At 37.4% G+C, this 27,703-nt stretch overlaps 1 protein-coding gene across 4 annotated transcripts in view; it reads right to left on the bottom strand.

Annotated features, from left to right (window-relative positions):
* COL8A1 (collagen type VIII alpha 1 chain) overlaps positions 1 to 27,703 on the bottom strand; it is an 87,035-nt gene that overhangs the window by 48,458 nt on the left and 10,874 nt on the right. For 3 of the 4 annotated variants that reach the window (XM_053933419.1, XM_053933438.1, XM_053933416.1), the window contains exons 2-3: positions 27,267 to 27,365; positions 22,448 to 22,574 (exon numbers count right to left, since the gene is read on the bottom strand). The gene's annotated coding sequence lies outside the window, so the exon portion shown is untranslated. The remainder of the gene's footprint in view (positions 1 to 22,447; positions 22,575 to 27,266; positions 27,366 to 27,703) is intronic. The other variant, XM_053933428.1, reaches the window with a different exon arrangement.

Raw genomic sequence — 27,703 nt, 5'->3', positions numbered from 1 at the left:
ATTGTAATACTTGGCTTTCATTTAAAGACCCATCTACTGATGCCTGATGGAAACATTTTTAAACACTCCATTTAGAGATAATTTTGCTCATATATTATAGATTTCTTCTATTCCTCTTTTTCCAGCTTAAATTAGCAGGGAAAAAAAAAAGGGTTTTGTCTGATTAAGACTCCAGTCTTATTTTATTCGTGGCTCCAAGGTGCTGAAACTTGCAGAGCAATCCATGATGCTACCACAAACAGAAAATTGCACCTGCTTTTGAAAACTAATGAACATTTATGTCTCGCCTTCCTTTTTAAAGAAACAGTAACTCTAGTATTATGCATGATATAAATGATGACACTGTTTATGCCTAAGTTTTAAAAGTGTCTGATCCTCAGTTTGAGACACTTTGAGGCAATCTTATTCTCAGAAATGGATGGTCCATACTTGGTGAAGGTTGGTGTGCTGTCTCCATCTGAGCATTCTGAAAACCTAATATCCAAAATCCCTCTTTCCTTTGAATGTGTGTTCCAGTCATCTGATGTGTGTGGAATTTGAAGCAGCTAAATATGTGCCCACAAACTGAATGACTGATTGCAGGAACAAAAATTGAAATCAGTTTTATCAGTGATTGCTCAAATGAAAAGTAAGTTACTATTTGAGAGCTGAAACCAACCTAAATAAAAGACTGCTAAGAAACTCTATAAACACAAGTCTGTCTTTAACAAATGCCATCAGTTTTATTATCACTGTTACCAAGATTGTGGCAAGTGGTCATGAATTATGGCAATTAGCCAACAGAAAAAGACTGTATTGAGTTAAAAAATTAGTGAATGCTGTGATTTGTAAAGGAATATCTGCTTTTGCCAGAACAATCTCTAAAAAACTTTAGAAAGAAAGAAGCATTTGCTGCAAAAGAGAAAGAAGAGGGTCAGTTATCAAGTAAGTAGGGTACACTTAGAGTATCTGGGCTTTTTGCTTTTCTATCAAATTTTCCAAAAATTCTTCCATTATTCACATGCTGCCTATCATGTCAGGAAAAGCCTGGTTTAAGCCCTGAGATATGGTATAAAGGATTTCCATGTTTAATCCATGAATGGGGAAAACAAAACTTGTAATTCTTAAAAAAATAACAACCAGGAACAAGTAACCTCAGGTTTATGAGCCTTTAAGATGGATCTTTAAATGAATCAGCCATCAGGTGGACCCCTCTCAGCCACTTCAAACTAATGTTGCATTGGTGTCACATCCTTCTAATCAAAATGCTCCTTTGTGTATCTCTCAGGCACTGCTGCCTGCAGCCCAAGCAATGACTGCTTATTTGCTTCATGTTTACAAAATTCTTTATCAAGATAAGTAGAGCTTTACCGAGGAGCTTAGGCCAACATTTCCCAAATGTCATTGCCTAAAGCCTGGCTTCTTTTCAGAGGTGCTGAACATCAAAACTTTCTAGAGATTTGGAGAATGAATTTTTGTGCTCAGCTGTGGCTAAGCACAGATTTAAGCACCATAGTCCAGGCACTCAGTATTTTTGTTTAAGGTTAGGGACTAGATGTTACAGGGCTGAGCTTCAGAGCTTCTATCATATGCATGCAAGTAAGGTGAATATTTAGGGTACACTAATGATCTGTTACAATGATAAAAACAGTAATACTTTATGGACACATTATTGATGCATAAGGTTTTTTTGTCTTGCAGGTATTTTTCTTTCTGGCTTTCTTCAGAGGAAATTGTAGGTACTGATTATCTATCAGGAATGAGTTCCTGCATGAGGACAAGTCCTCCCTGCATGACTTTCTGTTGGCAGGAGTTACTGGAAGTACCATTGCCTTATACCTGCTGACCCAACAAGTTATTGTTTTAGGACCATAAATATTGTGTAAATAAGGTTAGTGCAGGGATCAGCATGAGAGTTACTTGTTATTTTTTTTCACCTTACTCTTCCTGGCCTGGATAGTTAGAAAAAAAAAATCATTCCAGTCTGCACTGATTCCATGGAAACTGAAAGCAAATCACTAATAGCCAGCCATATGTGCATGGGATCAGATCTTCACCAATCAAACTGTGCCAGAAGTATGATGTACAGGGGTTAGGCTTTATAAGGTCAGGTCTGGATTAACTGTATTAAGCAACAAACTTTTCTGTTGAGTCATTCTGAAACAAGTGAGGCTAAGTGAAAGGGATAGCTGACTTCAGATTTCATGTCTGAAGCCATCAGAGGTCAGGTTCAATGCAAGAAATGTAACGTAGAATTCGTATTAATGTGACGAACTTCCAAGATTCAAGCATGTTCTTAGTATAGCAGTGCAAGGATAGGGAAATGTTCATGGCAAAATGTTATTTCATTCAGATTTCAAAGTGCTTCACTTCCCTGACAAGTTTTGATCTCCTTTTTTTTTATATTTTCCTGAAAATTTTTCTTATTTGGTTACATTAAAGGAACATCCTCTCAAGTCACATGGTAGGAATAAACCTTTCTCGAGACACAGATTCTTAATTTTTATATATTCTTACTTTCATTTAACTTCAAACTTCAAGCATCACTAGTCTCCTAATAAACTTACTTGCCTTTCATTTTCTTCTAGGCAAGTGGCTTCATCACAGAAGAAAGTTCTAGAAGTGAGGCATCTTTGAAGTTTAGGGCCCCCCATGCTTAGGTGGCAGCTCTGGAGTAGTGTTACAGTTTCAGTCCAAAGTATGTGTGTTGCAGTTAAGCATCATTATAATTTCTAACAGGCAAACAAACAACTTTTTGTAAGATAACATGTGATTTTTTTTTTCACATTGTCCATGCTAATAGATTTATCTACTCCTGCCTTCCAAAAATAAAATCAGAGATAATTATTTCTTATTTTTGCTGAGAGAGAAATCATCTCATGTTTATTACAGTGCTTATGTATGGGTAGATAGCACAAACTAGCCAAAGCACTGGAAGTTTATTTCCTAGCTGGCTACCAGCCACTTCTCTGTGTGCAAGTGTCCTGACTCCTGCATGAAATTAGGCCTAACTTTAGTCAGTTTTGTCTTAAGAGATAATTTTCAGCTACTTTCCAGGAGCTTATAGAAGCTTGTTTAGTTATTAACTAGCTTTAAATTAATTTAATGACTTGGAAGTTGCACAACATTTGAAAAACACTAAAAAATGTTTTTGATACTGAATAAATAACAAGAACAGACCATGAAAACCAAAGATGCAGGGGAAAATCTAGTAGAATTGTGATAATAGAAAACACTTTATAACTCCTCCTTCGTACTGAGGTACACCTGGTCTCACTTAACCCTTCCCACAGCCTGTTTGTATGGTGTGTTATTGCCATCTCCCTGGAGTTAGAGTGGTTCAGAAGCTGGATGCATGGAGATTGTTTTGACACTTCGTGCTTGCATTTCTATGTAAATATGTTTTAATCAAAAAGATCTGGGGTCTTTGTTTTTGTTTCTAAATGCAAAAATCATATAGTATTTTGAGGACATCTAGCTCTTAATGGAAAATACCATATCTGAAAACTGGCAAGACAGCAACAAGAATTTTTCTCCCCACTGTGCTTCTTTTGTGGCTTTCTCCTCCTTATTGGTAGAGCCACGAAGCTACAGCCCCAGCTGGGCCATTTTGGAAATGGCTGCAGCTTGCTACACCTCCTTCTTCCAAGTGGTAAGTGCTCTTGACTCCTGCTGTATTGTTTTAATACTCGTATTTGGTTTTCTCTGTCACACTTAAGGAGACAGTGAAAATGGAAATATGAATTTCAGAACCAGAATGAAACGCTAAGGCCTTTGATGTGGGTTTATATTTCTTAAGTGCCATTCTACTGGGGAAAAAGTAATATCGACTGTGCATATTTATATGTATATATATATATATTTTTTTTTTTTTTTAAATCATGCTGATAACATATCTGCCATACCACACTTTAAAAAATAACACTAACTGAGGAATGACTATCAATATTTAGGCCTCTAAAAAGTGCTGTGGTTTGATTTTGTACTTTTGGGGGAGGAGAGGAAGGAGGATGAACATTTAACTACTTGTGAATTCATCTGCCAACTTCCCTATTCTCTGTACCATACATGCATACACTTTCTCTATCCTGTATCTGTTAATAAAATGAAGGCAGAGATGTTATAAAGGTATTGGTTAGTTCTCCTGAAATGGGAGAGATTATATTAAAATTTTACATCTTATTTGGTAACTCTGCTTGTGAACCTCATACTTCAGGAAGGCCTGAAATAACCCTGAAAAATTTGAATTGAATATAACTCAAATGTAGTAAGTTTTGAACAAAAATACTTTTGAAAATGATCAACAGCTTTATAATTTTTAATGGCACATCAACCTCACAAACACTACCAGGGCTACTTCAGCAGGTGACTGTAGAAGATAGAGCACAGTGAGCTAAACCTACTGTGCTTACTTGTGTTTGTGTGTCTCTTCCCAGGCCTGGGAGGGAAAATCTTGTGTTCCTGCTCTGGTGGCATGTCTTCTATCAGCCTATAGGCAGAGTAATTTATCTGGTGTTTCCCATGTTCTTCTGGACTACAGAGATGGATTTACATAACATGAAGAGCCATGTTGCACCAAAGGCTCTTGAAGTGCCTTGACTTGATGCCGCCCAGCTCCTTCTTTTTACCATTCTGAGTTTGATAAAAAATACTGTGATGAGGGATAAGGCATTCATAATTATGAAGTCTGTTTTTAAAGAGTTAGTTTAGAGAGCATAGTTCCTGTTTCTATTTTTCATTCTAAATAACCTCTGGCAGGAAAGCACCAGATATTGTGGATATTGTGAACTATGTCTATACCTGACCCATCTTAAGTAAAGGTCTGTTTTCAAGAAAGTAGGAGTGTTACCTGAAGGCAAAGTGTTGATCTGGGCCCTTATGTGGATGTTTTCCATATTTTAGTAAAAACTTAAGAACTTACTGCAAATATTTGAAAATGGTGAAGCTTGAAATATGTCTGCAGTGGATGAAGATAAGATTCTAGGCTGCAAAGGTAAGAGAGAAGGGACTCTGACAGAGTGTTAAAAGGAAAGGTATGTATTGCTGTAAGAGGCAATACTGCTTATAAAAGGCTGATGACCACTTTATCTCTTTTCCACAGTCTGACTACATTCTCTGGTAATTAATTGTTTATTTCTAAATTTGCAGACTTCAACATTTTAAAGGATGTTTTACTATTTTTTAAGGTGTTGTGTTACTAACTCATTTTACTTAATCCCTATGATTGAGTAGGACTAGATAAAAAAAACAAAACATAGAATCTGGTATTTCAATAGTAGTAAATATAGTAGAATACATGATAAGCTTTTGGGTTTCTACTATGTGTACAGCACTTCTCAGGCAAGTTTTTTTTTTTTCCCCAACAGTGCAATAATTCCTTTCCCTTTTCTTTCAAACTCAGTACACAGTCTCTTTGCTGGACACTGTCATCTGTTTTCCATCCTGTGGGATGTGTAGATAAGAATGATGGTTGCTCTGTTTTTCTGTCATCCATTTCATTACAAATCTGAAGTGCTTTAAATTGTCCTCCAGATTAAAATGTGTTGCTAAATAGATGGTTTTGCATGAGGAAAAACAAATGAGCACTGGAAAGGACTCATTCATCAGGCTGTTCTCCTTCCACAAATTCTGTGTTTATCTTAACACTGGTCTTGTACCCAGGTAATGTGTACTTGATTTGCCATGATTAGGATGAGGACAATATTCAAAAGAATTTGCATATGGAAAACTATCTGAATTTCATTGCTGAAGATGAGTGAGCAGTGGAAGGACCAGGCACGAGTATTTGCACTGCAGAAGAATAAATAATTAAGAGGATCTGAATAATTACCATTCCTCCTAATTAATTCAGTGAGACACATATGCTGCTGAGGCAGGATGCTGGATGCAGGCAGTGAATGGGAAAGAAAACTACACAGAAATGGGCTATTTCAGCATAATAGCAACAGTGTGTATGTTGGCTATGCCATGTGGTGTTAGCATGGCAGCCTACTTTTTCACTCAGCTTCCCTGGTAAGTCTGTTTCTCTGAGCAAACACTAGCAATAGAAAAGAAAATCCAGAAATGTTCATCTGAATTCTCTGTCTTTTGGCTTCTTTGCTCAAGTTCTAAATGACAAGAAGATTTGTTGGGCATGCTCTTTGTAGCAGCCAGTTGCAGATGAATCCATCTGCAAGCAGGCTTTTAAACCTGCAATGGCAAATTCTGGCTCTTAAAATGTGAGGCTGAGCATTCCCTTACTGAGTCAAGAAAAAAAATCTTTGAAATATATGTCCTTATATATGTCCATAAGGACTGCTCATATTTTGAACTTCAAATATCAGATGCTAAAATCTGAATCTACTTAAATAAAATTCTGATTACAAACACTTTAAGAGTAGAAGATAACACTTTAGTACAAATGAAGTGAAAAAGCCATCTTTCATCTTTTTCTACTTAGGATTTTTTATTATCAGGATTCATATTTTGTCATAGGGTTTACAAGAACCTAACAGATCAATAGAAGAAATTTTGGAAAAAAGCCTTCAGATCACTTAAACAGCTTTGAACACTTCTTTCCCCACAGGACAAAAGCTGTAGTAGATCATTGTAATTTTATACAAGGGAACATGGAACCCAAGTCTAAACTAGGTTACCTAATGGACTGAAGTTGGTAAATTCATCCATCATGCTCAAACCCAGTGTAACATCCATGTGGCTAAAAACTTAATCCATTTTTTGTGAGTCACTAATGTTAGCAAAAGGTGATTTCAAAATGGGACATAAACTCCTATTCCTGTCTGCTTTTTTCATAATGAATTATTTTTGAATATTTTGCTTTAAGACCAGCCTATCCCTCTCTCTCCCTTGTTCAGTTGACAGCCTAATCAGGAAAATAACTGCTTCGTTAATGGAAATTACCTTTAGGTGACATCCCAAGAGCTGTAGCCAAAGTTAGCCTACAAGGGAGACCTAGCCTAATTTTTGCATGACAATTTAAGCCAATGAAAAGTGTAATGAATTCTGGTTTTCTGCCATGCAGATCACCCTGAAGCAGAATGCCGGCTAAAAGTGAATTATGTATTTATCATTGCTATTTAGTGTCATTAGTCTAAACTGGGTCCTCGAGGAATAGTCTCATCAAACAGATATTCCCTGAAGAAAAATTCATTATTCTAGAACAAGTAACTGTCCTGTGACACTTTAAAACAAACAAACACAACACAAAAGAACCCAACCAAACAAGCTGATGTTTGGAAGATGTGGTGTTGGAGTGGAATACAAGAGTAAGTTCCTAAACTGTATTGTCTCACTGTATTTTGACTGATGTTCCCTTCCTATCTCAATCAATAGTGAGGAAGCAGGATTGGATCCCTAATGGTTTGTTTATGTATCACCCTAGATAGCAAGATTTGGATTTTCCAAGTTGCTATGTTAGCAGCAAAACCAACGAATTTTGATTTCTCCTGGATTTGCATTCTTTGCTTTCCTGAGGCCAAACTGAATGACTAACAGATGAATCTTGTCTGCCTTTCTATTTGTGAAGATGCCAAGTTGTGTCTCTACCCATTGCTCACCCACTGACTTTCAGGAACTTGTGCAAGGATATGGTTTTCTTTTAGACTTTCAGGATGAGTTTCAAATTGCCCAGAAATCTCAAAAGTTATTCAGGGGAGGAATAGATGGATAGACCAGGAAACATCATACTAATTAAACACTGCTTTTTGGAATAACAAAAAAACCAAAAAACAAACAAAAGAAAAACACAAAAACCCAAAAAAACACCCCCCAAAAAAAAAAAACCAAAACAAAAAAAACCCCAAACAAGCCCAAACAAACAAAACAATAAAAAGAAAAGTAAGCCCCCATGTTTTACTTCTCACAAATAACACAGCATTAAGGACTTCTTGAATACTAAGTCCTGCTATCCATACTGGAGTCTAAAAGCATTCAGATTGGCATTTGGCACCAGTAAACATGAGGTTCAGCCAAGGTAGTACAGAGACTATCAGAATCCTTTAGCGTTTTTGGTAGGATGGTGAGGAATTGCAGATCTTGCTGCTGGAAACGTGTGTATACTGTTTTGAATCACACCTACGTGTAGACACATTCCAGATCTTCAGAGGTGCCAAAACTTTTGCTATCGAACTTGGCAAATATATCTTTTCACTTTTCTCTCCAAGTAGGCTCTTGGTTTAGCTTGCATATCCTATACAGTGATTTAGCACTTTTTGAAAAACTGGGCTTTTTAACATCTTGATGTAATTACAAAAGCATATGTGTATCACTTAATCCTTTAAACCTTTCCAATGAACTGAATTACATAGCATTTCTACAGCCAACCATATGATCACTTTAACACTGCATGTATATGAGGGTTACTGCAATAAATCAGATGACTTGTTGGATATTTTCCCTTTGCTTCTGCTTCAAAATAAATTCCTAGTCACTTGGAAAAGGTGACAGTATATGCTTGCAAATGCAATGCATGCAGCAAGCAGCTGTTCTAGTAATACACTTTTTTAAAAAGGTTGCTTCAGGCTAAAGATTACTTTGGTCCTGTTTCTGGTTAAACCTCTGCAATGTAAGAAAGCCCTGCTTTGAGGCAGAGGACATGAGTAAGGCAGTGTACCTTGTGACAAAGGCCGTAGGCCTAAATCAAACTTTCAACTGTGGCAATGTATTTAGGTGAAAAAGAGACATTTGGAGCCAAACACTGTCAGAAAGTTACCTGTAGAACCTACCCTACTCCTTTGCTTTACAGAGGCACTGGACTGTGACTTCCTACACAGTTCTTACCCTGGCCCAAAAGCAGGGATGAAGTGAAAAGTTAGAATTCCAAGGGAAGTCAAGGTCCTTAATTTTGACGTTGTTTTTCATAACTTACTGCAACCTTTTCTCCTTTTCCTTTGATGTTTATGTGTAATTAATGCCTCTGTGCAAATAAAACCCCTGTAGGTATATGATACCAACAGAATTATTGGTGCTTGGCCTCTCCATTTCTGCTGCTGTAAGTACATATGCAATTCCTGCTGCCAATTCCTGTTTCATGGTAGGGGAACCTGCACAATGCTGCGTGTCTTTGCAAGGCTAAAGCACTGGCTCAGCATGTTTGCAAGGAGCTCCAAGATCTGAAATGAAGTTAAATGTTAAGGGCTATTGATAAGCTAGAAGCTGAAATGGCAAATACCTGGACTCTCAACCTCTACAGCTTTACTCAGCTGAATACAGGACAGTAACAGCAATTAATTCTGTTGCCTTTTGTACAGTTGTAATGTCATCAAGAGAAGTGACTGTCTCCTTTTTAAGTTGGGTAGCAGAAACAACATCCTGAACATGAAGTGATTGTGAGTGGGACTACAAAAAAGTCTGCTAGCTCAGTTAGTGTTTATTTCCAGATATCCTACTGTTATTGCATTTTTAGCCATTTTTTTTTTTTCTTTTCCAAGATGTGACTCACTGAAGTATGTTTCCTAGCTGCACTGCAATCTTTGTGGTACAAAACAGAAACAGAACATGTCTGGGTTTTACTTCAAACTTCATCTCATAAACATTGTGCAAAGACCCCGTGTAAACACTCTAATTGAGTTAGCATTTGAACTTACCATAGATTCATCCTTTAATAAATTTAAGGTCTTACAGATGCCAATAAACCAGTCTGTTTCATTTAGCACACTGAGGTCTGGGTAGAAATAAATAAATGCTAATGTTTTTAAATGTTTTTATCCCTAGAAAATGGTGAATGGTGTCCCAACAAATGATGTGAAAACTGTTGTATAATCTGTTCCTATCACATTATGAAGAGGACTTCTGCCTGCTGTCAGAGACCACTTGTTGTAGTGTGTCATTTTGGCTACATTTATAATAGGAAATTACCCAAGTATCTAGTAACAGGGTGTTCTGGATTAAATGCAGAATTTTCTTCACTTTGAAGGGTGGATTGTCACATTGATGTGTTTGTGCATCCCACTGGCATCTGATGGAGGACTAGAGGATCTAGCTTGGAATATAAAGCCCTTTAGTTCAGAGGTATACATTTAAAATGCCATAGAGAAAAACTGATTCAGGACTAAACAGTCAAGTATTTGTTGGGTTTGAAATATTTCCAAAAATTTTCTGCATTAAATTACTTCTTTCATGGAAGAGTACATTTGTGCTTATGCACAGAAAGTAAAAGTACTTGTACTCTTTTTGCTGTCTACATAATTATTTCCTGCCCTGTCTTGTATTTAGCAGTGGAGGTAGAAAGACAAGTTTGTTTCCTTTCTCTTTGGTTTGGCAAAGAAGTGACTCAGAGCAAAAATGTGTTGGCAAGTCCAGTGACCTGTGAAATCGGTCAGAAATCAGATGAATCAGCTAAGGAATTAACTACAGAAACCAATTACAAAACATAAACGCATCCTCATTTCTGCTTTAGCTGTGTTTCTGCACTGGAATCTTTCTATTAGATATTCATAAGAAAAGCATAATCTGAGTTCCCCTACTAAACCAACAAAACAAATGTGAACCATCTCATACAAATTTACGTATAGCTTAACAGGAATACTTAATTTGAAATGTTCAGTATACCTTGCCATAGAAATGGGAACCTGCTTTAAGAAACCTATCTCCAAAGTACAACAATTGTGAAACTTGGATGAACTAATGGGATAAAACCAAAACAGTTTAAAAAGGAAGGAAAGAAAAACAACAACTTACTTGTGTGAGAACAGGCTTGGGGTTCAGGTCTGTATGTTTATAGTTCTGTAAGTTTTTTAGAGAATTTGCATCTCAAAACAGCCTTAAAGAAGAGAATGCAGTGCATCTGATAGAATATGTCTCCCTGATTTGAGTGCAGTGTTCATGTTACATGGGCAACACAAAGAGGGAGTCTGAACATCATACAATCTAGCACACTGCTATCTGGGGAAATTATTCTGCAGAGCCTGTGTTAAACTAAATACTGTCACTTGTGTCAAACTCACTGGACAGATATTACTATATAATGTGTAAGCTTTCATAAATTAAAGAAAGCAGATATAAATTTGAGGTCTTCCTTCCCTGTCAAAAACCCCAGGGTTTCTTTTTCTTTTGGAGAAACTGCCTTGACAGCATGAATGGGGGGCAAAACAAGTGGAAACAGCACCTGCTAGTAGCACTGCATATTTATTTTAGCAACTTTTAGGTGGCTGGCAGAGCTTAAGTGTCATATCTGACGGAGAAGGGAGGCCAAGTGTTATTAGCCAGTGTGTTTGCTTTGTGTGGGAGCTAAAGTCACTGGAATTTTTTCTTAGAGGACTTGACTGTGACCTCCATAATGAAAAACTGCCCTCTGTTCCTCACAGTTGGGTACTGTCAGCAATCATTCACACCCAAAGCGCGACAGTGGTTTGTGTAGCTGTGTACAAACTTGGGAGGGCTGTGGTTTTCACAGCATTGCTAAAATACCTGACCAATCTCTGTGGGCTGAGCTGGTGCTGCAATGGACAGCACAAACAGCAGTGAGCTTTTCAGGGCCTTTTGCCACAACTTGCTTGCCACAACTTGCACTTCTATGTCATGGATTCCATGACATAGAGCAGCTAAAGGAGTTGGGATGAGGCAGCATCCATGAAATGAATGGCATGGAATAGCAACTGACACTTGAATGGAAATGAGTTATGTCAAGCTGACTTCCGTTGGAAGACCCATACTGACAACTGCTTAGCCACAAAGGTTTTCAATTGCTCTGTAAAATCCCCGAGGCTTATTAAGGAAGGTGGTTCATGCACATGTAGTGATATAGAGTCAATAAGGTGCCCACAACTGGATTAGAAATCATTTGCCTTACAAGAGCTCTTTCTGGTGAACAGAGATTCTTTTGCAGGAGAAGGGAATGAAGCAGCTTATAATCTGTCTCTGCAGTAAGTCTTTCTAGGAAAAACATAACTGCATTAAAAAGAAGTTATTTTATATGTGAAAAAATTATTATAAACACATTACAATTTGTTGTATTTAGTTTATTTCATCTTCTTCACTGGACAGTTTTAAGTGCCAATCACTGAGCTTGGAAGCTGTTGTGAAGTATTTGTGAAGATGCTTGATGTGCTTATTCATGGGAATTTGGACTCAGAAAGCTTTTTTTCCCCCTCTGCTTTTATCAAAGTAGTAGCTCAAGCTGTGGAATCATCTACCCCAGCCAGAGAAGGAAGCACCATCCCTCTCCATTCTAAAGAGTAATGAGAGGAAAACAGGAAATGCATCTCAAGGAAATGTTCCTCCTGTGTTCTAAAAGAATGACAGGTTATTAAACAGAATTCACCTATTTTGCTAGGGTGAAAATCAAATAGCTTTAACCAATATTATATTGCCCACCTACATCTCTGTTTTGTACCTACCTACCAAACTGATTGTGGTGTGTTTGGGGATGTGTGGTGTCTGGGGTATTTGGGCTTTTGGGTTTTATTTTTTTTGTTAGTTTTTCTGATGATAAATTCCTAAATTCGTGGATACACATGTTCTTTGATTTCTGTGAATTAGGAAAAAAATAAGCTTTTGCTTTTTCTGGGTGGGGGTGGAAGTAGTGCAAGTACCTAGAATTGCTCCTCTTTTCAATTTTATAGACCTCACACAAGTGCTGGCAAATACCTGATTGTTTTGCTGCTTGTATAGGAGAAAAAGCTTGTGAATCTGACTTCTCTTCCCTCTGACTCTTCAGGGGAATTGTGCTTCTTTCAGTAAGTTTTATGGCTAACTGTGCATTTGATTGAATAGCTGGAAATACTACAGATGGTAACTTCCATTCATAGGTCTAAGTTGTTCCTTTTCTCTTTTTTGCAGTTCCTGTGACTGTTGACTCAATAGAAAGTATTTTTATTTTTTTAATCTCACCACAAATACTGAGTTGATCTTAAGGTCTCTGCAGTGTTACTGTGCTGTCTTTGCCCTGAAGCTACTACCTTGAGCCCTAACAGAAGGTTTGCCCAAGCTGCAATCCTGTCCATAAACATAACCTTCACTAGAGGTGGATGGTTATTCTTTACTTCACCTCCTGTCAGGGTGCAGATTAAAATTTAGTTTAGGATACCTCATCATTTGCTGTCAAAAACATTCCTTGGCATGGGTGAAGCTTGCCCACTAAAATGGGACAAGTTTTCCATTGCTTTCCCAGGAACTGCCTTTCCACAGTTTACCAGGAAAGAATTAATTGAAAACCCAAATTTACCACCAAATAAATCTGCAGAGATGTGCCCAATGGAGCTTCACTGCCCCTTCCCAGGGAGTGCATCACTGAAGCAGGAAGCGTTGTGTGCTGGTGGGACCAATGATTACTGTGTTGCTAATTAATAATTCAGCACTGCAAAACACACTAAATTATTTTCTCCCCTCTTTTCAAAGCAACAAGTATGTATTTTTCTACTTACATCAAAATTTAAAAATACCCTTTTTTAAGGATGACCTATGTTTTAAAATAGAAATTGGAGTTGGTGATCATCCAATTTTTGGTAGTTCAGGACAAAAATCTTGAGCTTCACAGGACTTTTGTTCTGCTTTTCTCCTTTTTGAATGCTCTTACAGTTCTTCAAATGAAGTATATAAAGACCTAATTTTTAGCCTGTTTTTTTTTTTTCACTCCAGATGTGCTTGTATTTATTCTCACTAATTAGTTTTCATTCCTGAAATTGATGCTGCTGAAGTAAGCAGCACCCAAGGCAGTTTCAGTAAAACATAAAGAAAAGACACTGATTTAGCTCTCTGAATTTTTAGTGAAATAAGGTACTGATACAGCTTTTCTGTCTCTACTTTTTTTTTTCTAAAAGAGCAGCAAAAGATTTATTAAAATTGCATTGCCTTGTATAAGTTACAAGTTATAGATACTTCCCAGATTTCTACAAATTACTTGTAGAACTGTTTCCTTTTCTCTTTTGGATGCTTTAAACATCTTCAAGAACAATTACATTAAAAGAGAAAGTTCATTCACTGTCAAAGGGATTCTGTCAGAGACACTAGAACAAAGTGGGGCTGAGACAGTTTGGAGGAAATAATACTCCAACTTTTCCCTTCGATTTGTAATAGGCATAAACGTGTCAAAACAAAGGACACATCCAGGAATATTTCTATCCCTTCAAAGACCCAGACCAAATTACAACCGAATTCTTTCATCATTTTTTTTTTATATTTGGCCAGTCTTTTGAGTTACGTAATGGAAACTTAATCCCTCCCTGCTGCAAACTGTTTTGCAAGACCAATGACTATGAAGTCCACCTGCTCAAATCTGAAGAACAAAACAATATTTAACATTTGTTGTTGTTCTCAGAAAATATCTCTGAGTACTCTGGCAAGGCTCTTTCAAGACAAAGCTAAACCTCTAGTTCAAGAATGACATTTATCATGACCTGTAGTACAATGCTGTCATCAAGGTAGCAGACTTGGACTGCTCAGGTTTAAAAGCTGTATTATTCAGTCTGACAAGCTTAACACTTACACTCAGCAAACCACACTTAAATTCCTGTCTTGACCTGACTCTTCAGATGCCTAAAATCCTTAGGCCATATTTGGCCTGGGGTTCCTTAGGAATCGCCAGCTTTTGCAAGAATTGCAGAGGGATCTCTTCACAAAGACACACCAGGATTTCATGATGCTGAGTGTGCACACAGCCTGCTGAGTGGTAATAAATCTTTTCCCACAACTACTCTGTTAATAAGAGAACTGCTTGGAATGAGTTGCTGTGGGCTACTATGTCTTTGTATTCACAGCATGACTGTGAATATTGTACCTCTATGTGATACTCTCCTGAGGAGATCCACCCAGCACAGATGGGTTTTTATTCAGTCACCACTGGGCCAATGTTTTTCTCCATATTTTTCTGCTTTCTTCAGGCCTCTTCCTTATGTCCACTTATTTAAAGGAGCAAATCACTAGTGCCATAGTGCTTATTTTCCACGGCAGGATGTTCATTCAGCAGTCCTTCTAACCTGATCTGAGGCAGTCAACCTTTGGTTTCAACAGATATTCTCCCCAAAATTCATACTAAAGAATTGAAAATGTTCCAAGGTAGTTAAGCACCTTTCAGATGCATCCTGCCCAGAATACAAGGACCAGAAAAAGGAGCCTACTAGAATGTTCTCCTAAAATAGTCTGCTATAGGTTTCCATACTGTGAAATATCCTGTTCTGGGAATATCTGTTCCTGTAGGCAGAGTGTCCCTTCTGGATTCCTGAAAGGCTCTGGCACTGAGGAGGAGGAAGAATTCTTGAGTGGAAGATGAAGTAAGAAGAGACAGGAAATGCTTGATTGAACAGAGGGAGGATAAACCTGCCTGACAGAGTGTGCCAGTACGTGTCCAAAGGAAATTCTGGAATCTCCCTTCTCAAGGGACTTCAAAAACTAAGTACTAGAAAATGTACTGCAGGGAACAACAATACTGCATTGGCAGGAAAACGGGATGGATGATCTAATTATTTTCCATCTTGCCTAAGTCTGTGAATAATCCAGATCTCCTTAGCTGCTCTTTTTCTTACTAATTTCCAAAATATTGTAAGTTGGGAATTACTTATTTTGAAAGAAATTATATTAACAATTATTTCTTTTAATCCATCAGGCCTGACGTACAGCATATTCTGTAACCTACTTTCAAAATTTGTAGCTAGGTGTAGTACTAAACTCAGGCAAATACATATAGAGACAGCTTGTTTCTACAGTGTTTATCTACAGAGTTTTGGGGGCAGTCATACCCAACTCTTTGGTGGTGTGATATGGTTAATTCTGTGTAAGTAAATCTGTAAAGTTTGCATAATAATCTTTGAAGAGACTTTGAATTTCCTCTGTTCTCCTGCTGCTACAGATTGTTCCTGATACAATGACAGCAAGTGTCCAGTATCTATATGAATGTTAGCATGACAAGGATACACCACCTATAGTCTCTAGCAGGCTTGGTAGTATTCATTCATTCATTTATTAAGAGAACAGAAATAGAAAGGATATTTTTGCCGAATTGGAAATTTTACGGGTTTTGTTGTGCTGTTTGCCTACAAGTTTTAAGGTAATTTATTTTTGCAAAGAACCTTCATCTTACTTTTCCCTTATTTCTGTAGCCCAAATATAGTGGAGTTAGTATTGTTTCTATGTGACTTTTGATTTTAGGTCCCCCATTAAGAAAATTCTAGAGATAAGCATGTGTACGCTTGCATAAATATTAAACAAAATATCAGGGAGATAATTAATTTTGTCCCTGGTGTGAAATGTATACATTGCTTTAACTCCAGCTGTTCTCAGACTGAGATAGCTGAATCAGGTCTCAGGACACACACACAGATTAGATAAGCAATGTGGATGTCTTAAACAGCAAGACTCTTAAGTTCTTTAAGACAGAATTCATATAGCTCTATCCTTGAGTTCAGGGAGGTGAGCTAAGCAGATTTCAACATGCTATTACTTCACAAAGAGTAACCAGCTTATCATCCTAACTCCTACATTAAGGAGTGTATCGCCAGCGTGTTTTCACACAAAGGAATTGAGGCACACAAATAAAAATTGTACTCAGACTTACACAACAGTTGGTGGCCTTGCTGCTGATCACTGAAGTATTCAGGGAAAGTAATGTGCCTCATGGGTGTGGGTACAGATCTTTCATCCAGGCCCTGCACCTGAAATGCAGACCTTGGCATGCATGGTAACTTGACCCCAGAAATGTCTTGTTTCATAATTTACTCAATCAGTGAGATACAGCTCATTCTGAAAGCACAATACCAGCATGAACTTTGATTTAGAAGAAGTAGTATCAAGAAGCTACATCCATCTAAGTATCTGCCCGTTAAGAAGAGAACTGATTCTCTTTTGGATCCGAGCCATTAGGATGACTTGTTTAGGATAGACTTTCAAGGCAGCAATTAATGCTGAGAGCCAGTTACTTTTGTTAAACTCACAAAATTGTTAATCCCTTTGTGAATCTATTATGGAGAGCTTGTATCAGTCATCACAATGAGAAATAAACTTTTTTGAAATGTCCATGTTAGAATTCATGATGCTATTTAGTACTTTGAGAAAATGGGCTTTCATTTAGCTCCTGTCACAGTGATAATTGTACAACACACTCAAAAGAAGAGCATCCAGCAGTAACACAGAACGTTCTTAATCAGAAAAATCTTACTGTGAGACAGAGGTCAGTCAAAAAAAAAAAGGAACAGGAAGCTTGTAGCTCTCTTTGTGAGCTTCAATAAACCTGTCCATCACTATCTGTTCAGCTGTTCTCTATGTTTAAGTACAGCAACACTTAAATGAAATATCAGTCAATTTAAATTTAGCCTGTAAACTTGTGTCTCATATACATTACTGTTCATGATTCAATTATTTTGTATATTTATAACTCTTCAAATAATGTTGTTTTAAATAGATACAGCTGGGAAAAAATCTTTAGGACAAGAAGGGCTAAACTACTGAATTGCTCATAAAAATACAAAATAAATGTTAATTCATTATTTACAGTTGGTAATAATAAAATTGTACCTGGAAGAGCTAAAGGGAAATAAAATTGCTGAGACAGTTTCAGCTCTGTCTAACACCTGCCTAAATCACTGAGCTTTTTCTAAGGGACCTGACTGATGTTTGAATAGTCCTTTGGGTTGAGGAAGATCTTTTGAATTGAAAATAGTTTCAGTCTTTTTAAAATTCCTCCTACTTTTATGCAGTAGAAGTTTAGCTATCCTTAATCACTTCAGTAAGAACAACACACTTCTGTTTGGTCTCAACATAAATGAATTTGAAAACCTCTGCCTAGCAACCACAACAATAAAATGCTATTGGTTTGGGTTTTCTTTTCTTTTTTAATGGTATTATTTTTTCAGTAACAGAACTTTAAGTTTGAGCATCTGATGGAGGGAGTGATTCTTCTTTTTCTAATTAAAAAATTATCTTTGAGGCTAGAAAGGGAAAGTTTTCCAGCTCTGTCAAGCTATGTGCTTGAATCTTCAAGCACTTTGACAGTTATGTATTTTCTCCCTGCCCATGTGAAACCACGAATTTCGTATTGAGGATGTGATTACAAGTTCACTGAGCTGAGAGACTTTTTTGGAGTATAGATTCAAGCCCTTTAGAAAGCTATTTACCCTAAAGAATGTGCAGAACCTTTCTTAAAATATTGGCTTATGATTGCCAAAAGAAGGGACTTTTAATGTATGCATGTGAAATATTCAATAGAAACGAACTGCTGCTCCAGCTCTGAATAAAGACTGTACTGAGAAAGAAACTTTGCCAGATGACACCAGGTTGTGAAGTGCTTTGTGAGAAATGTCTTGGCCTGTTCTAGTTACTGATGAAATTTGCTTTCCACTTCAGTAAGGCCAAAATTTCACAGTTGGATGATGCCCTAGAGATTATCAAGAACACTAAGAAAAATTTCCCATCACCTCTGATTAATTACCCAGAGTAACAAGTGTTCCCCTGGGCCACGTTTTGTCTCAGCTATAGATAAGCACTGCTGTGTAAATTTTAATGAAGTGCAGACTCTGTAGCAAACGGGATAAATTCACCACTACACCATGTGGTCCTGTTGGCAACATGGTAATACAAATCTAGAATAATAGCAATTTCTCTCTAATATAATAGTGCTAAAAACTTTAAGGTTACTGATTCAAGTGTATTTTGAGGTGGGGAGGATGAAACGAGGGGAGAAACACACTAGAAGAGCTTCAGCAGAATTGAATTTAATGTATAAGAGCTATTTGTAGAGGAAATCGCGGACTATTGGCAAGAGCATGATAGCTATGAAAAATCTCCAATCCTTTCTACAGCACGAATATGGATTTTTTTTCCTTGTTAAATATTTCTTCTTTTAAGTATTTTTTATTTTAAAATATTTATTTATATCTACCAGTTAGTGCATTTAAAGTATTTACTAGTGTCCATAAGAATATACAGTAGGTTATCCAAAACAAATGTGGTTTTTAAATTAAAGTACTCCTTTGTTATAATCAATATGCTACAACATATAATTAACACATTAACATAATGATCACATCAGGTTACTACATTGAGAATTATTCATAAAAGTTAGATCTGTTGGTAGATTTGGGATGCATGTCCTTCTTCACTTGCTTAAACAAAGTCTTTGCCTTTCCCAACATACCTTGCCTTGTTTATATTCCCACAACTGAAGGAAAAAAAGAGATATTTGTTTAACAATGCAAAGGAAAATTCATTTAAGACATATTTTTGTTTTGCCAATTCATGTGTTTTCAGTGTCTTTCTTCCTCCTTTTTAGCCCTAAGCTGAAGCACAGCCTTTCTTAAAATTGAAGTGGAGGGTGCATGTGTCTTGAACTTTTTTTTTCCTGTTATTTGTACAGAAGACAAGTTTGAAAGAGCTGGAATAACAGAGACACAAGTGTCTCTTAAAAATCTGCGTAGTTTCAAAATTTTGTGTAGACTTGTCTGTAGTCCTCCAAGAAGTCCTCTGTGAGTAAGGAAGCATAATTTGTCTCATTTTATAGATAGTAAACACAGAAGTGGAAAAGCTACACAACTGTAAAAACAGACAGATGGTCCCTAATCTTTGATATGAAAAAGGATCAAGGGTGGTGGTGGAATAAAAGAACAACCCAAGTAAACAAACCAAACCAAACAAAAAGAACCCAACCCAAAACAATTGCCAGAAGACCTATCAGGTTTACTACTGAGTTTATCCAGGGAAAAGCTTTGATGATTCACAAGTGGCTCTTAGCTGCCAGTCTTTTCACTTTGCTTGCTGTGCATGTAGTGCTGCCCATCACCTGTTGTTAATTATAACATCCTATAAATCTAATGTTAGAAGACTAGCACTGGGACACAGTGCCTGCCCTGGCTTAATGGACACTCTAGAAAAAAAAAAAAAAATTCAAGAATTTATTCCTGGACAAGCTTCTATGAACCTGGCATTGTCAGGAACTGATACTTCTATTAAGAAAAACACAAGTGAGTGCCTTTAAACAAATAAGGTGCTGGCTTTGTACAATCATTGTGGTTTCAAACACCATATCAAAAAACACTATGATGGGAAGCTATCATTTAATAAATCAAAAAAGCTTACTTGGTAATAAATATTTTTCTTAGAAACCACAATATTCTCTTTTCTATGGATCATATGACTTTCCAGTTCCTGATTTTTTTTTATATTACTGGAGCAACAAAGAAATGTGAGAAATAACTCTGGATGGTGAAATCATTCAGTTAAGCTGTGCCTACACTGTGGTTAGAACAACTTAAAAATGTGTGATTTCAGGCATAGGTGATCAAATTATTCCCTTTTTCAGGTAGCCACAAGTTGGCTGAATTGGGCAGTGCTTTCTGAAATGAGGAGAGTGTTTTGTTTTGACTAAATAATTTAAATTTAATTTCTTAGCTTTGTATTCTTCAAAGGGGTGAGCAGTATTTCCATACCCAGTATGGGAAATAGTTTCTTGCCTGTGTGGGCTCTGAGCATTAAAAAAAACACAACAAACTAAAGAAGGCCATGAATTGCTGCTATTGACTCTGTTCTATGTTGGCTGCTATTTGGGTAACTTCCACTTATATTGATAATTCAGCCTTTTTAGTTAGCAGTGAAAAGAAAGCCAGTATTTAAAATAAAAATAAACATGAAAGAAACTGTACAAAGACATAGATTCTGCTCTCAGTGACAGCAGTCTAAATTCAGATTTGGTCTAGACACAAGTCCTGTAAAGAACTGCATGTAAACAACGTCTATAAGATACATACTGTTGCATTTACACAGATGTATTCTCACATGTAGAATAACCTGCTGACATAAAATATCAAATTGACTGGCACCTATCTATTGACATTACCACAGACTATCAGGTGGTCTTAAATATTCAGCTACAGACTTTGCTGGAAACATGCATGCACTTCCATACTTGCATGTATTTGTATATCAATTCATACATAAGTAAGTTTCACCTAAAGAATACAAGTAATAAATTCTTCTGTAAGTAATACTGCTCTGTATAAAGTCCTTCAAGTTTTCCAAAGTCTGCTAAGAAAGGCATAAAGAAGTTTATACAAAGTCTAAAGAATCACCTTGTTTTACTGGAATCCCTTTTACGATGAACTTCTCATGCAAAGACCACCATATTCTTCCATTTTTTGGTTCCACAATTATTCAATATTCTGAATTTTTGTGTTCCTGGGTGTGAGATTCTTTTTCTAATGAAGTGCAATGTGGATATGAATATGTTTGTATAGCTTCAATGACTTACTGGCTCTGCTTGCTGGTAAAAATATGGTTTTGATTATCCTTAAAACTCCTGATTTAACCTACTTTGGGGAAGCTGAGCTATATTGTTTTTTACTGTTCATATGACATGGTGTGTATTCTAGCTGAGATCCAAGGTACTGTACAGTGGACTCACATCAAAAGAGAAACTGGTGCAGCAAACCTTGACTGGAAGCTGAAATGTAACTTAAGGAATATTAATAACGGAAAGGTATTGAAATCAGAGTTCTGGCTTTAAACAAACAATTTTTCAGAGGTCCAAAGTGCTGGTTTAGGAGGCAGATAGGACAAAAATTGCTGAAAATATATAAGAAATACGAAGCCTTGGAAAAAAAATAAAATCGGAGTATCATTTGTTTAACAGACAGGCTTTCAATTACCTCAAAGAACTATATTCCATGTTGGTTACTGTTTTGTAATGGAATACCATTACTTTGAAAGCTAACATGGAGCCTGCAGCAGCTTTGTTAGATATAAGACTATATCTATCCTCTAGCTGATCTTCCTGTGCTCCTAGCTCTGCATTTTATTTCTTTTTGTCTGGAGTGGTGATTTTATGATAACCTGTTTAACCCCTTTAGGATTCACACTGATATACCAAGAATGTTATGCAATGCTATTAGGGCAATGGACACAAAACTGACAGTATCTTTTTTACTGGTGTGCCAGGAAAGGAAGAGATACTTTCCAAAAATCTTTTTTACATTACTTGGTTCTGAAGTTAATTATATCTCTGCATGCTTATGGGCAAGCCTCAGAGCCACCTGCTTAGGTTGCATTTTTTTACTACAATTATGCAGCTGAGTGCCTTCCTGTGTGCATCCTTAGCTACATGTTCCTGTAACACACGGCGCCTGCATCACCTCTGTGCTGGGAGCAGTTCCCTTCTCGAGGGAAAACGTGACACTGCTGACCAGTGACTGGTGGGCTTTCAGAAAGGCACCTTTCCTGCTGACTGAGACATGTTTATGAAACAGGCCACTGTAGGGATGCCTTTCCCAATAAGCAGAAACTCATCTCAATTTATGTCTGAAAAGAAGATGATGTACACAGCAAAGCCTCCCTCTCTTAGAATAACCTGACATCTTCTGGCTTTGTGAATGGAGAAGTTCTCATCTCTGGCTAGGGGTTAGCATTCTCATGTAGTGTCTACCTCTTATCTCTGAAGGTTTTTGACAAGATAGATCCTTTTTGATGGCAATAATTTTTCTTAGGAAATGGAACTTAGGTGTGTTAATCACATTGTTTCAGCATTAGACTTTTTCATTAATTGTCAGAAAATTACCTCAGTTTAATAGGAGAGTACTTCACTATACCAACTCTGATATCCAGACTCCACATCCAGTAATGAAGAGATCATAAAAGTGCTGAGTATCAAATTTGAAGGATTCTGACAATCTGCATTTTCTTTTCTAGAAAGAGAAGGAAGAATGTATGTTAATAGCCTTCAAAAAGGCAGGAGAGCAAAAAGATATTTTTTGACTTTACTTGAATAAATAAGCTACTGAGAGTTTATTTTATTTTCTTATTTTAAAATTTTTATATAATTAGACATTAATGCATGAAATAAACATGAAACAGCCCAGGAAAATTGTGTTTAGAACTGTTGCTCATGTTACAAAGGCACCACGAATGGCTCACATTTTGGTTTGTTCTGTTTTTACAAGTAATATCATCTGCGTTCCTCCACTATGCTTTGGTGCAGCTCTATAATTCACAGAAAACTATGTGTTATTTTCTCACTGGACTACTTTGTATATTACAAAGGATCATTCTTTCTAGTAGTACACAACTAATTTTTCTCTCCTCAACAGCAGTCAGTTTCAAGCTTGGTCAGAATTTTGAACAAGCAAAAGCTGGAAAGATGAGAGAGAAAATTGAAATACTTCAGTGTACAGTGTAAGCTCTAGTTTATCACAAAATACCAGACAACAAATTGCATCAACCAAAGCCTAAAACCAAACTAGTTCTTCCCCTGCCTCATAAACGAGTAACAGTCGACAGCTCTGGAATGTGCACTCCTCTCCTATGAAAACATTTTTCCGCTCTGCCTTTTCCAAAACTCAGAAGTTCAAAGCTAAACTATTACATGTTATAAATGAACAAATTTACCATGACACTTAAACAAAGACATGAGTCAGTGTATTCAGATTTCTTGAGGGAGGAAGGAGTTATGTTTCTTGTTAAGGCAAGATTTGCAGTAAAGAAGTTATTATAGTTTTATATATCTCCTTATAATTATTTATTCACACAGATGTTCTGTTTTACTGCACAGTTAAAGCTGTAATTCATGCCCTTTTTGTAATGGATATATTAATTGAGGTTTACAACATTTCTCCCCAGAAAGCAAAGTATTAACATCCTCGTTAAACAAACGGGCAAATGTAATCACAGACATTAGGAAATTTGGTTCACTATTATTTAGGATATCCATGGCAGTCTAGGAACATCAGCAGTTTCTCTTTGCTCTGAAGAGTGCTACTTGTGTTCTTAGAAACGGCATGAGCAAGGTGGCCAGCATGTATGTTAATAGCAAAGACAAAATGAGGTTGCTGTGGACTGCTGTGGACAAAACAACCTGTATCTGGAATAAAATGCAAGTGATTTTGTGTTCTCTTAAACGTGAGATGTAGAACATAATAGATTAAGCAGCTGAATTTCTGTATGTAGTTTTCAAAGCTGTCTAGGAAACTTGGAACACCATTTTCATTTATTTGGAACAAGTGGCTGACTCATTTGTCTGCCTTGAAAAACCTCTACAACTGTTCCTGACTGGAATAAGATTAATATTCTGAAAGTCATTGCTCTTGTGAAACAGGAAAGAAGTATAAAAAGTCACAGAGTTGCTGTTAATACTGAGCCTCATTGAATGTAATATCGATTTGGAATATGCTAAAGGATGCAAACTTCTCCTGGGTACTGTAGCAGCTTTAAAATGTCCACGCTTTCAAGAAGATTGATGTGGCCAAATCTTGTCCTTTGTGGATACAAAATTTGGGGTAGCTAGATCAAAGGTCTGCTCTAGATTCAGACCTTTGACACTGAATGTTATATTCAGTTGAATGGATCCAAAATCAGAAAATTCTTGAGCATGGAGAATACTGACATATCAAACTATATTCAACAGCCCTTGCACACCATGCTGATTCAGTTTTTCTTTATTAATATGTAAAAATTTATTAGGCCAGTCTCTAAAAGCAGTGTTTAGCAACTGTAGAGACAATATGTCCAAATTGAGGGGCACAATTTTCTTCCTTCAAACACAATTTGTTTTTTTTTTTCCTAGCTGGTTGCATTATCTATAGTCATAAGTTCTCTTTAGCCTTTTTAAAATACTATAATATTTCACATGGGAATACAGAGAGGCTTTAATGCAATAAATAGATAGGGTTTTAAAACTTTTAACTTTTTAAATAGGAATGTTTTGATTTTTTTGTTTGTCTGTTTTGGAAGCCTTTAATGAACTGTACCATTGAATTTAATGTTGGTTATGAAGGAGATAATCTGTGGCAAGTAACATTTCTAGTAAGGGAGAATGTCACAGTCAGTTTTGTTGGATACAGGCGTGTCACTCTGGAGACAATGGCTAGAAGCACTAGTCACCTAAAGAGGGGAACCTGCATGAAATGGCCCACTGGGTAGATGTTGTGATAACCTTTGAAATAAGGACAAAAGTGAACTCTGCTTGATAAACAATAAACTAATTTAATTTTTAGTCATCATGCATTAAACTTTCGAAGTTACCAAGAAAGCAACAACGGGATATAAGTATCATTGAGCAGTAGGGTGCAGATAGGAGGCAGTGCCTTGATAGAATAAGGGCAGCTGATTATGATTAGTACCTGGCCAGTGGTACCAGGCCAGCTGTGCTGGCCTCCTGTGTGCAAACAAGGGTGAGAAGGGGTTTGCTCCCCCCTTTCCCTGGAGCCAAGCACAGTCCTCACCTATGAGCTGCTTTGTTTGGCTGTGTGGGCAGCACAGGCAGCAATGCCTTACAAGTTCTGCACCAGTCAGAACCACAGTTTGGGCAAACTCGGCACCAAACAGTGCAATAAGGATCACACAGGGCAAATATATTCCCTTGGCCCTTGCTTCCACCTCCCATGTGATGCAAGTGAGCAGGGCAGGGACTTTCACCAGAGGTTAGGAAAACTGTGATTTATAACGGTGGCAGGTGGAACAGGGGAGACTGTGGGACCAAGGGAGCCAAGTATTTTAAGCATCTGTTATAGGCCTGTGCCAGATGCAGGATACCAGACAAGATGTGCCATTTGTCTGTTCTTGAATGGAATTTCCTATGTCCCTAATACCAAGCAAACTGTTTATTTATAATACAACTACTTCTGGTTTTGTAGAGACGATATACAGCACATCTCATCTTTTTACTTTCACAATGACATTTAAACACTTAAAAAGTTATTTATTTAGCTGTGTGAATTCAGTCAGGAGGCTGTTTTGCTTTGTCATGAGTGAATCAGTAAAGGCTGGAAAACTACTCAGTTTAGGGTGGCTGCCTTGTGCAGTTTCCTGAAGTACAGTTTTCTCTTGTCTGGGTTAAAAATGGGACTTGGGTTCTTACAAGACCTGTGTCAGGCAGTGATTTCAAGAGATTGTTTGCATGGGCACAGAGAGAAAAATGATTTGGGAAATGCTGACTGTCCTCTCCCGACAGTGAATTTTCTTCCAATTCTAAGTGATTATATTTAATGAGTAGTTCCAATTATTTCCCAAAGGAATAAGCAGGAATTTATAAGCAAAACATTTTCTCAGAATATGTAAATTCAAAACTACAGCTTCCTAGTGGAAATGCAAGGATTAGTAGTAAAAGGAAATGTCTCCCAATTCTTGGAATGCATTTCTTGACAAATTTTGACAGAAACACAGACTTCCCAGAGTAACAGCATCTAATAATGAGACTGATTATCTGGAGCTGATTATCCTACCTTTAAGTCTCTGTGCTATTTTGTTAATACAAAAGATGTAAGCCACTAATTACATTTAAGACCAGGAGAAAAAGTCAGTGTTGCTATATATAGCTTGAAAAGCAAAATGGAACAGCCCTACTGTCCCAAGACCTGGACTCCAGAGTAAGCCAATTGCACAGAAGGGTCCATCTTTTGCATATTAACCTTGCTTACTGTCAGCATCCTTCCTGTGACCACTGGAATTCCTGTTTGGTCTTGCTCCAAAGGCACATCAGGCTGGACTATCAAACCTGCCAGCCTTTTTCACCAGTCCTTTCTGGTACCTCTGCTCCAGTGTCACATCTCCCAGTTCTTCACCAGCAAGGTGTGTCCTGATTACCCCACTGCTCTCTGAACTAAGACCTTTCCTTGAACTATTGCTAGATTTTGAGTTTACAGGAGGTGACACCCAAGACAGACTTCTTGATCTGGGCCCTCAGTTGACCCCAGCTTTTTCACTGAAATGCCTTGGTTTCTCTTGGACAAGAGAATTTAAAATAAACAAAAATCTGCAAGATGGAAGAAGTGAAAAGTTGTAGTGACGAATTTACTAACAAAACCTAAGGCCCACAATACAACTAATCATAAACCAAGTTTGTCCAGTGACATTTATTCTCCCTAACATTTTAGGTTAGAACCTACATCAAAGCATGTGCTGTAACTGCCTGCATAAATGTGCTTCATGAGCTCATCTCTTCCTGCCTCACATTTTCTGTTTGTAAAGCTGCAGCTGTATTATTAGACTGGGGCAGTGCTCTGAAGTCCAGCTTCTGACAAGCTTTGTTACAATAATTACTGCAGCAGATGTCAGAATCAAGTGAAAGCAGCCATTCAACAGTCAAAGTACAAACCACAGTCATCACTTATGTGGTATGCTATTGCAGGTACAGAACCAACAGAGCAGAAAAACGTTCACACTTGCTTCTAGATGTAATCCTCTGTTAGGAGAGTATCTCCCTCCCCCCCTCTCCCAGAAAGATTTTTCCAGCACACTTTGCTGGTTTTAGCCGCAGCTAGAAAAGATACAGCTGCGTTTTTTGGCTTATACAGCTTGAAGCTTGAGCTCAACATTCAGCAACAGCTTAGACTGAGCTGTTTTACAAAACTATTTTTCTGTAAACATTTTCATTCAATAGTTACCATGTGATATCTTTGCTCCCTTAAAGCATACTGGTGACAGGCGCCTTATCTTCATATTGCCAGACTGGCCAGATACTTACTTGGGAGGTGGTCTGAAAGCTGGGGACAGAGGCAAGATAGAGAACATTTAATTAAATTATGACACGGAGTCCTGTGATAGACAGTCCAACAAGCTGCTACTGAGCAACACAGAGAGCAGCATCTCAACTGGCAGCTGAATGAATAGTCAGTTTGAAGAAGAAGTTTTTAAGTTAGCATTTAGCTCAAGGCTTTGGAAACTGTCATTTGCAAATGGACCCCACACAAACAGGTCATAAAATAGAGGATCCATGCTGGGGCTTGGGGGTTTTGCACACATTTACACTTTCAGGTACTCAGGGCAATCATAAATGTAGCTAAATCAGGCAGTGTGCAGAGGCTGCTTTAAGGAGGCTGCT

Source organism: Vidua chalybeata, chromosome 2 (assembly GCF_026979565.1).
Source record: "Vidua chalybeata isolate OUT-0048 chromosome 2, bVidCha1 merged haplotype, whole genome shotgun sequence".
Taxonomy (NCBI): domain Eukaryota; kingdom Metazoa; phylum Chordata; class Aves; order Passeriformes; family Viduidae; genus Vidua; species Vidua chalybeata.
This window is presented reverse-complemented; position numbering and strand designations above follow the sequence as displayed.